Raw genomic sequence first — 11,795 nt, forward strand, 5'->3', positions numbered from 1 at the left:
GGGTGTGTGTTTGACTGACGGACTCTTTAATGTTTGTGTGTGCGTGGGTGTGATAAGCTTTTTTACCTTATACAACTGCAACAACATCTATTTGAGCTCTGTGTGTGTGTGTGTGTGTGTGTGTGTGTGTGTGTGTGTGTGTGTGTTTGTATTAAAAAACACAACTGCTGTCTTTGGTTAGCTTTCTTAAAGAACGTGTTCCTCTCTGTCTAAGATTATTAAAGGAGCAGTATGTAACTCTGACCCCTAGTGGTTAAAATTGGTACTGCAGTCTAAATTATAAACACCAAAATACTCGGTTAGTCTCCCTGAACTTTCCTGCTGCTTCCAGCTCCTCGAGGCTGACCAGCTCGTGGTCTGATGAGCTGTTAGCTCGGATCAGTACCAGGATTTAAACAGCTGGCTTTCAGCTTCTGTCCATCCGTCTCTGTGAAAGTCAATCCTTTGTTTTGCTCACAATGTGTGGCGGCTCTGCTCAACATAAACACAGAAAACCACCTCACAAATGTCAAGATTTATTTCAACACACATAAACAAATGAAACCAGGCGTAAATCAGATCCAGAACGTCTCTCTTCAAAGCAAAAAGTAGAAACATATTTCCAGATTCATAAAGTTAGAGAGAGAGAGAGGGAGAGGGAGAGGGAGAGAGAGAGAGAGGGAGAGGGAGAGAAAGAGAGGGAGAGAGAAGAGAGAGTGAAGAGAGAGAGAGGGAGAGAAAGAGAAGAGAGAGAGAGGGAGAGGGAGAGAAAGAGAAGAGAGAGAGAAAGAGAGGGAGAGAGACAGAGAGAGAGAGAGAGAAGAGGGAGAGGGAGAGGGAGAGAAAGAGAGGGAGAGAGAGGGAGAGAAAGAGAGGGAGAGAGAGAGAGGGAGAGGGAGAGAAAGAGAGGGAGAGAGACAGAGAGAGAGAGAGGGAGAGGGAGAGAAAGAGAGGGAGACAGAGAGAGAGAGAGAGGGAGAGGGAGAGAAAGAGAGGGAGAGAGACAGAGAGAGGGAGAGAGAGAGGTCGATAATGTGTTTACACACATGAATTAAGGCACACACACTCTCTGACTCTTAATAACGGCGTCAACAGAAGCCGCGGTGACAGTGATGGATGGGGGTGGGACCTACAGAGGCCAGTGGAATGACCCGTTGACCAATAACAGGCCAGCAGTGTGACCTTTGGACCAATCACAGCACTTCCAGGTCAAATGTGTCCGCAGGGCGAGACCGAGACAATCTGTCCACACAGGCATGAATGGATGGAGGAGAAAATGGAGACGGAGAAGTGAAAAGCTCCTCCTCTTCCTCCTCCTCCTCCTTTTCCTCCTCTTCCTCCTCCTCTTCCTCCTCCTCTTCCTCCTCCTCTTCCTCCTCTTCCTCCTCCTCCTCCTTCTCTTCCTCCTCCTCTTCCTTGTCCTCCTCCTCCTCCTCTTCCTCTTCCTCTTCCTCCTCCTCCTCCTCTTCCTCCTCCTCCCTCACATTATTTATCAAACTTAAAATATGTTCATCAGAATCTTTATTGTTATATCACACACGTGAAGCTTTAACTCGTACAGAATGATGAAGCTCAGGTCCGCACAAACAGGATTATTGTACTTTTAAACTTGTTTATTATTCTCTGTAAGGACAACATGGAGCATCCAGTGATGTCATCTCTTCAGACTCATCTCTCTGTTCACGCTGCACATCTGGACAGAAAACAACCTCTTATCTGACAGATGCTCTCAGTCGTCTCTCTGGCTCCTCGAAAATGTTTGCACGACGGCTTCCCAAAATAAATCTTTTAAAAGAAAATACAAATAATGAATATGAACACAAGCTGAGGGGAACAGAAGGGTTTTAGAAAGTTTTTTAACATGTCTGAGGATGTAGTGTTTGGGATGTCTGCCTTGAGAGAGTTTCAGAGAGTGGAGGCTGCCACACCAGAGTCTACAGGTTTGTGTCTGAGGATCAGAGGGTCCAGAAGACCCCGGAGGTCGGGCAGGTACCGGGGGGTAGAAAGGCCGGGCTGAGAAGGTCTGTAGGTGAGGAGAAGGAAAGTTTAATATTCACATCTTTCTCCCAAACAGTTTCAGCTTTGCTTTGTTGTTTAAATGACTTAAGGGAAAGATATATCTGGGAAAATATTTAATTTAAGTAGTTAGCAGTTACCAAGGCAACAGAGTTGGTATTTTTTGCACATTTCTGGCAACAAAATTTAACCAAAATTGTCCAAGTAGGAAACTCAACATGAACGTGAGGAAGAGAGCTTCAGCATACAGCCATGTGTTAAACATTACAACCAATCAGAGGGGGTAATAATACACACACACACACACACACACACATACACACACACACACACACACACACAAATCGAGGAGGCAAATCACTTTACGTGGATCACAGCACGGGCAGAGTGATGGATAGATGTCAGGACTACTTTTCTGCTTCCCATTCCGTGCAGAGAACACACACACACACACACACACACACACACACACACACACACACACACACACACACACACACACACACACACACACACACACAGGTCTGTTTATTTACAGCTCTTGTCTGCTTTTGAGATTTATTATAAATGAAAGCTGGCTCGTGATTAGCTTGAGCATGGTGTGTGTGTGTGTGTGTGTGTGTGTGTGTGTGTGTGTGTGTGTGTGTGTGTGTGTGTGTGTGTGTGTGCATATGTGTGTGTGTGTGCGTATGTGTTTGTGCGTGTGTGTGTGTGTGTGTGTATGTATGTGTGTGTGTGTGTGTGTTATAAGAGGGGACGCAGACCTCGGCCTCTAACAAGTGGTTGCAATTTGCTTTATTTTGCTCATAAATTACAAACTCTCGTACGAGTACACACACACATCTGCACAGAGCTGTCAATCAAACTGTCAGCCATCACCTCCACCTCCATCATCATCATCATCATCATCATCATCATCATCATCATCATCATGTGGAGCCGCTCATGTTTCTGTTTGTGTTTCTGTGGTGAGTTTATAATATTCTGACGTATCAGAAGTAATTTTTTATTCAGTAAATGAAGTTTTAATTCTCTTCATTTTCATTCTTTCTTTTAATAGAGATCACATGTTGCCCTCTGAGCGTAGATCAAATGTTGCTCATGGTTAAAATATGTGTGTGCGGACAGATTTCATATCACGAAGCTGTTAAGACTTTGAGTTTTAACGAAGCAGAATAACGAGAGACGAGAAAAGTGCAGGAGATTATCAGAAAGTTTAGAAGATAAAACATGAGTTTGCTTTTAGAGGTGCAGAGAAAAAACACAAAACAGCATGTTATCAAGATATGTCTGCACACACACACGCGCACACACACACACGCTCCCACACTCCACCCAGCTGCCACCAGCTGTCAATCAAAGTCTGCCACGACCAATCAGAGCGACCCGTCACTCCCTCTTTGTCCCGCAGCCTTTGGTCACTTTAGACAAGCAGAACTGACGTCCATTCAGACATCTGTGTGTGTGTGTGTGTGTGTGTGTGTGTGTGTGTGAGTGTGTGTGTGTGTGTGTGTGTGTGTGTGTGTGTGTGTGTGTGTGTGTGTGTGTGTCATCATTTGATCAAAGCACACACAGGCGCCACTGTTGCAACGTCATGGAAAAAAACACTATGATGATGAATTTAACAACTTTTTTTTTTACTAACGACTCACCCTCTTTTAACACACACAATCTGGGGTTGTCATGACAACAGATTTTTTTTTATACCAGAACAGTAAACACAGAAGGCAAACCAGAATCAGGTAATTTGTTGTTTAAAAAATGGCCAAAGAACAAACACAGACGCAACAATCACATGGAGGACAGATGAGTCTTCTGCAAATTCTTCTTTTGACATCAGACAGGAAGGAATGTAAATATGTTTGATTTGATTTTAACTTCTGTTTTTATTTTTAATAATTGTATTCCCGTCCCCTGTTTTCTGGAGCTGCTGTAATGCACAAATTTCCCCCACGGGGATCAATAAAGTTTATCTTTATCTTTATCTTTGAAACAAACTGATGTAAACTGGCTCTTTGCACCCCCTGGTGGTTAAAAGGAAGAACTGCATAAATAATAAACAAAACCAGACGCTGCAGTGTTAACAATCATTGAAGACTTTAAATCAGCAGAAATATAAAAATACTTTAATTGAAGAGAATCTGCACAGGGACTACAAACTGTAACCACGTGGTTTTTGCAGTTTATCAAATGTTTAAATAAAGATTTTCAAAACAAAGTGGTTACAAATGGAACGGAGCATCAGTGGCCTTTGTTTTATTAATTAATCACGACAGGATGTTTTGTGAGTACATTTCTGTTGTTTTCTTCAGATCTCAACTTATTTTATGTTTTCTTGTTTTTCCAGGGATAACGACAATTTTAATGGACATGGCTGAAATCGACCTTCATCAAGGGAAAACCAGCGTTGTGATCCCGAGGTAAAAAGAAAATGGTTGAGATATCATAAAAACAATAGAAATTCACATTTTCTTACAAACTGGGTTCCATTTTTATTCTTTGGTGTATGTCCTCTTAGGGCCTCCGTACAGTCACACTCAAAAATGTTTTTTGTGTCTCCTCTCCTCTCCTGCCATGTCCTGTCCTCTCCTCTCCTCTCTTCTCTCCTCTCCTCTCCTCTCCTCTCCTCTCCTCCTCTCCTTTCCTCCTCTCCTCTCCTCCCCTCCTCCTCTCCTCCTCTCCTCCTCCCTTCGTCCTGTCTCCTCATGTTTACCTTCTCTCTGCGATAAATGGTTCTTCTGTTGCTAATTGCGGCTCTGTGTTTTTCTGTTGGGTCGGTTTTGTGTTTCTCCAATCAGAGCTCTGAGATCCTGCACGGAGCGTGTTTGTTTTTTCAAGCTGGAGCATCATTTATTATGTGTGTGTGTGTGTGTGTGTGTGTGTGTGTGTGTGTGTGTGTGTGTGTGTGTTCATGTGTGTGAGACCCATTTCTTTGCTCTCTCGTGGCTCTCAGCCACTCCTGAAGAATGATGACCGTCCTGCAGACTTCTTACATAAGGTTAAATTACACCCTTGGATCAGGATAAGCGTTTGCTGTTTTTTAAATATAAAATTTAAAGCCTGGTTACATCTTTAACTTCCTCATAAGAACTTTAAAGTTAAAAAAAACATGCAGAGTATGATTCATAGCTGTTTGAAGCCACACAGTGACGTGTGTGTGTGTGCATATGGTAAGGTTTTATTTAATATCGGGCGATTCATCTTCAGAGAACAGATGATTCCTGGCCGGCTGGTGGTACAGGAGGCCTCTCTGCTTTATATTCACTCAGTTAGTATTTATTTGAAAAGGAGGCATGACGCCCGGCAGGATGAAAGCCATGTGTTGTGTTTCTCTTTCTCTGCTCGATGAGGGATGAAGGTGTTCAAGTATGAGGCCGCTTTGGACCTCTGAAGCGGAGCCGATTAGAAACATGCAGAGGCTTTTTAGGTCGGGTACAATCATTTGAGATGAGATGAGATGAGATTCAACTTTATTGTCATTACACATATACAAGTATAGAGTAACGAAATGAGGTTTGGCATCTCACCAGAAGTGCAATAAGCAGAAAGTGCAAGAATCTGTGCTATGTACAAGTAATTACAAAATTTACAGATGTAGACTAAAAAAAGTGAATTATTGGGTATATATGGCTGGATTAATGGGATGCTATAAATATAAATAAATGCTATAAATATAAGTATATTCTTCAGATTATAATATACAGATTAAGGTGCAGTGAGCATGCTATACTAGTTTACAGATAATATACAGAATATGGACATATTGTACAGGTGGATAACTTATTGAGGTGATATGAACATACTATAATATAATAATACAGGTGGATGAGAGATGTGTGTGTGTATGACCAGGAGGAGTGGTGGGGGGATGATGGGTGTGAGGTGATGTGTAGGGGAAGGGGGGTCAGCGGGGGTCGGAGTTCAGGAGGGAGACAGAGTTCAGAGTTCGGGGGGCAGAGTTCAGTAGAGAGACAGCTCTGGGGAAAAAGCTGTTCCTCAGTCTACTGGTTCTGGTCCGGAGGCTTCTGAAGCGCCTACCGGAGGGCAGGAGGGCAAACAGTCTGTGGGCAGGGTGGGAGGAGTCTTTAAGGTTGCTGTGAGCTCGCCACAGACAGCGTTTTCTTTGGACGTCCTCAATGGCGGGAAGTGGACACCTTGTGATGCGCTAGGTGGTTTCACTTCTGTCTGAACCACTTCTCTTGCCCGCTTCCATCGCTGCAACACCTGTTGGTTTGACCTGATAACTGCTCTCATCAGACAAAGCGAGGGGCGTCCAAAACGGTCGTGTGGGGGGTCGCCTTAAAAGCGCCTACCTTCTCTGGTCCAAACAAATCCAGAGCATTCAGGACCAGAATCTAAAGTTAGAAGGAGGACATACTGGCTGCTGCATTGTTGTCATAGCAACCAGCACTTCAACATGTTTCCTTAATGTCTGATCATATAGTAAGATCACTTTATCATCTCACTCACTACACATCTCACTGATTGGTCCTTTAACTTTACAGACTGAAGAACAGATTTAAACTCAAACCTCTAATCTTTCTCTAAATGTGAACACATGAAGTTAACTTTACTCCAAACTGACTTAAAACCTAAATCCAAATGTTTCCAAGAAGGATCCTAAAATAACCGACCTGCAGAAACTAATCTCCCGTCTGAAAGAACCTTTTTCCTCTCTTACTCTGTTATTGTTGTTTGTCTCTGATTCCAACACGTCATAGCGACCACATAGATCTGCAGTCACAGATGTTTCTGTAAAGTTTGCAGAAGTTCAGAAACTTTTCTGGGAAAGCAACTTTTCCTCAGCTTGTTTCTGAAAGTTAGATTAGAAGATTTAAAACCACTTTCATGTCTGAGCCGTTAATTCAGCTCCATTAACAGTTGAAACCCTTAAATTGATTTATCAAACATGTCAAAGTGTTTTGGACGCCCTGACAAGTTTCCTCTTTAATGCTAAGCTAAGCTAACTCGTCCTGTCTCTGAAACAAACAGAGAAGAGAGTGGTATGACTCCTCTAGTTTGATGCTCAGTAATGAAGAAAGGTCGCCCACTTATTCCTTTAGGTAGCTTGTTAGTGGTATACTCTGAGGTCTCCAGATATTTGGGGGGGGGGGGGGGGGGTCTCACCGCCTCTCTGGGGGTTTCTGGAGGCCGTGTCTGCCGGCTGTCGTCAACCACGACCTGTCTGCTGTGACACGACTCCTCAGGGTGTCGGAGGTTTGGCGTGCAGCTGGAGCCTGCAGCAGCAGCAGAATAACATGATTACGTTTCCACATCTCATTAAAGTGACGATCTGCAGACTGAACATTTGGCTCTGCAGAGATGGGCTGGAGTGGAAAACCTCTGGACGTCACCCCGGACTCTGAAAAGGTTACTTTGCTTTAAAGAAGAAAGAAATGGAGCTGAGGTCATGATGGAGGACGTTACAGAATCACAGACGCGGACAGAACCATCCGTCAAAGAGAAGTCCAGAGTGACTCCTTCAGGAGAAACATCGAGTCCTGCAGAGAGAAGACGAGTCAGGGAGGACATCTCTGTAAGGAGACTACGGAAGCCTAAAGCGTCCATGCATAAAAAATAATTTATCTCATAACTTGTTTCTGACTTGAGATCTCCACATATCTTGTTACCGCAGCATGAAGCTTGTTTTCAAGTTTATTGCAGACATTTTTTCTGAGATTTTGAGACTTGTTATTCCAGGAAAACCAACATTTTAATCTCCAGAAAACTCTCACAGGAAAATAAAAAGTATGGACGTACTGGACGTACACTCGGGGCTTCCTTAGGGGAAAAATTTTATCTTAAATTATTTGAAGATGAGTTTGAATTCTCTGACTTCTTATTGATAAAAAATAAAGAGACGGACTGAGAGAAAGAGAAGGTCAAATGTTTAATAAGTATCTACTTTGGTGCTTTTGGTAAAATCGCTCCTGAAAGAAGAATGTTCAGAAATGTTTGCTTAAAGTTGAGGAACAATCGAGGTACTGACTGTCAGTAAATAATTAGTTACCGGGTAGGTTGTGAGAAACTTTTTGTCAGATTTTGGAGAGAAGCTGAGGATAATAGAGACTCTTAGATGGTATGAAGAAAGAAATAAAACGAGCTGAGAGAAGACGAGGCGAGGCGATGGAAAGTATCGAAGCATAAGTCCTGACTTGCGGCTCAGTGGAAGTAATTTAAGATTTTTCTGGAAATGTTTCATAATTTTTCTCCTCCAATCAAACAAACAGCAGCGAGTGAACGATGTGTAACACAAGCCGAGTGTTTACACTGCAGAGAAATAATGAACGTCTTTGTTTAAGAGCTGCACACACACACACACACACACACACACACACACACACACACACACACAAACTCTCTCTCTCCTATAGTAGAGCAGGGTCTCTCTATCATTTTAATCCCACCCACTCTCTCTCTCTCCCCTCTCTCTCTCTAGCTCTCTCTCCCATCATCTCGCCAACCCACATCCAGTGACATCACCGCTTCATTACCCAATCACCAGCCGTCCCATCAGTCACTGTCACAGCCCCGACCAATCGGCCGCTGTATGATAATCCCCCTCCAGCCAATCATGTGAGAGGAGCTCTGCTGTGGCTGTATATAAACCAGGTGAGGAGAGAAAAACAGGCACAAACACCTCAGATAGAAGTCTCTCAGTGCAAAAGGTGAAAAGACATGTCACCTTTTGGAAGTGTCAGGTGATGATGTGCGAGTCCCGCCCTAGAGATTTGATTGACAGGTGGTTTAAAAAATAGGAAGAAAAGGCATAAAATAAACGTGGATGGATTCTTGTTCTGTTTGTATTCAGCTGCTCTGATGGAAACCAGACGCTCCAAGAGAGATGTTGATGATGATGATGATGATGAGGAGGATGATGTAATTCTGTTGAGTCAGCACTGACTCCAAAGCCAATCCTTACATCACACAGTCCTCCCATCTCCCTCCTTTTGTCCTCAATGAGAGTGTTTTCCGTTCACAGAGTTTGCAGAAGTTCAGCCATCAGTACAGATACTTGTCTAAAAAGAAACTCATGGTAAAAGTAGAAGTAAGAGTCGAGTCTTCACCTTCATCCATGTGGCTCCAAGTTCTCCCTGTCGCTCACAGACACCACGTTCACTAGACGCCTCTTCAGACGTCTTTTTCACACTTTCCTTCAGCTATACGTCCGTCCTGTGTCTCATCCACTGAAGGACACACCGAGGAAACTACTTGTCTTTCTGTTATTCTTACGTTCCCAGAGATGGCTGGTGCATGAGGAGAGTAACAACCAGTAAAGAAATATCTCATGTCACAGAGATTCTCTTGAATTTATCAATCGTTGCAAAACACCATCATGTGATCATTAAAGTAGAATACTCGTGTGTAAAAGGCCCTGCTGGGTAAACTGCTTTGCAATGTTCTGGTTCAGACCTGCAGCAGTTTCCACTGGTTCTCCACTAGATGGCGTCCTTACTCAGTTCGGAGGGCTGGCACAGAACTTCTCCTGTGATGCGCCTCAGATTTGTAAAAAAATATGCAGAACTTTCTACATCTAAGTAATCTGTTACCTTCAGAAACACGGGTCCTGTTCAGGAAGAAACAAGCAGCAAATAAAAACAAAGGAAACAAACAGATTCACGACATGACAGAAGATAAAATACACTACAGGTGGTCAGTTGTTGCAATGACCGTAGCTGACCACCAGAGGGCGACATTTCCCTCCCAATGGAGTGATTGGTCCGTACTTGTCGATGCTTGATATTTGACTGCTTGCACTAATAACACGTGCTTTGTTTACTGCTCGTTTCCCCAACAGCGTAGCACATTTTAGTGGCTGCTGTAAATGAAGAGGCTAAAATTATACCTGTAAACATAACTTAATGTTACAACAACTGCTCTATAATACATGTAGACTTACTTTGGCTTTATCTTCACATTTATAAAACGAAAAGTTCAAACTTCAATTAGTCTCTTACTGTTATTCTCTTCGAAAATGTTACCGAAACATTTTCTATTCAGAGTAGAGTTTGTAGAACAGAGGCAAAAAAATGTTGTTCGCCCAACGTGGGGCTCGAACCCACGACCCTGAGATTAAGAGTCTCATGCTCTACCGACTGAGCTAGCCGGGCGGTGCTGTTACTGCAGTAATATGTCCTACCTCAAGGGTCGCTGTCCTCTTTGTGGTGTCTGGTGGGTCTGTGATTTAGAAATGATGATGCAGAAGAAATGAGTGAAAGCAAAAATAAACGACAGTAGGCCAATTATTCACATCGTCCTCCCGCCCCACAGCAGAAGGTAGAGGAGGATCACATTATCCTGTTTGTTTTTTTTTTTTTAATCTCCGAAACATCGCTTCCGGGTCCGGTGCACCGGAAGTCTATCATGGTGACTCACCTAACTTCACCTGTAGTCAGAAAGGCTTTTAATCTTTGAAAGAAAACAAAAACTACAAAAACTCTTTTATTAGTATTTTAAACAAGACTAACTCAACTTTAACCCATTGATGGAACTTCCGGTGTGATTTCATGTGAGTACAACAGGTGTGAGTGTTTTCAGGTGATTTCAGCCTCTAACCACAACAGTCGTTTTCTGTCACTATGTGATGAACAAAAACGTTTTGTTTTTTATCTGAATCCTAGCACAGCAGGATATATTTAAGTCTTTGCATACTCCACAGATCAATTGTTTTTTTTATTTATTCTTAAGGTGACTTCTGAAATCAAATTGAATTTCCAAACTGACCTTTCAGTTTTTTTTTTTAATTGACGTATTTGAAGATTATATTGGCACATTTTGTGAGTGTGTGTGTGTGTGTGTGTGTGTGTGTGTGTGTGTGTGTGTGTGTGTGTGTGTGTGTGTGTGTGTGTGTGTGTGTGTGTGTGTGTGTAGTTTTTTAAAATTTTAATTACTTTAATTAATATTTAAAGCTCGTACAAAATCTGCCTTCACTTCCTGTTTAGATCTCTAAAGGTCACATATTTAATGTTGTGTTTGAGAATATAACTATTGTTTTTATAAATTCACTCTCAGTCTGAAAATAATCTCGGTTTTTAATTTGTGTTTATATATCTTGTATTTTAATGACTTATTTTCGCATGTTGTCATATTTCTGTTTTTCTTTTGGATCTTATTTTATGTATTTAACGTATTTTCATATTTAATCTTCTCTTTGATTGTTTATTCTGTTTTAATGATTTTTAGTGAAGTTTCTGTTTTAATCTGGTTCTTTAAATAATAATATAAATATATAATTTCTATATTATAAAAAATAATATCTGCCTTCACTTCCTGTTTACATAACAGAGCCTATAAAGGTCACACATATATAACAATATTAAGTGTAAGAATATAATGATATTATTTTAAATAAATGAATAATAAATTTTACATTTATTTCCGTTAAATCTGTTTTTGTGTTTCCGGATGTTGTTCACAGAAAATAACCAATCAAATTACAGGAAATCGAAACCAGAACGAACGATTGGTTGTGGGAGTCATATGACGTCATTCCTTTTCTACCCAATGAGATCCCGCGGCCCCGAGGTTCTTCACGGAGCTCATTAATATTCATCAAAGGTCCGCGGAGGTGAGTTCTGATTGGACGAGAGATGTTCAGAGGTCAGGAAACGATTTCATTTATTAATAATGATTTTTAATTGTTTTTCTTTGAGTAAGAACTTTAAATTAAAATGTTTATCATTTAATATATTTTTAAACATTTAATAATGACTATATTCTTCATGTTTTCTCAGGTCAATGTGTTATTACAGAATGAAGAAACATAAAATCTGAATTAAAAGTTGAAGATTACATTTTTA

The 11,795-nt window shown here is 41.6% G+C and overlaps 1 long non-coding RNA gene and 1 other non-coding gene across 2 annotated transcripts in view; both read right to left on the reverse strand.

The window, feature by feature from the left end:
* Nucleotides 1-6,076, reverse strand: part of LOC132953976 (uncharacterized) — a 199,845-nt gene extending 193,769 nt beyond the window's left edge. Inside the window, exon 1 of the long non-coding RNA XR_009665687.1 lies at nt 5,799-6,076. This is a non-coding gene — a long non-coding RNA (uncharacterized LOC132953976). The remainder of the gene's footprint in view (nt 1-5,798) is intronic.
* Nucleotides 6,077-10,033: 3,957 nt separating this feature from the next.
* On the reverse strand, nt 10,034-10,106 carry trnak-cuu (transfer RNA lysine (anticodon CUU)). The gene has a single exon. It is a non-coding gene; the product is annotated as a tRNA-Lys (tRNA).
* Nucleotides 10,107-11,795: the final 1,689 nt, after the last annotated feature.

Source organism: Labrus mixtus, chromosome 20 (assembly GCF_963584025.1).
Source record: "Labrus mixtus chromosome 20, fLabMix1.1, whole genome shotgun sequence".
NCBI classification, from domain to species: Eukaryota; Metazoa; Chordata; class Actinopteri; order Labriformes; family Labridae; genus Labrus; species Labrus mixtus.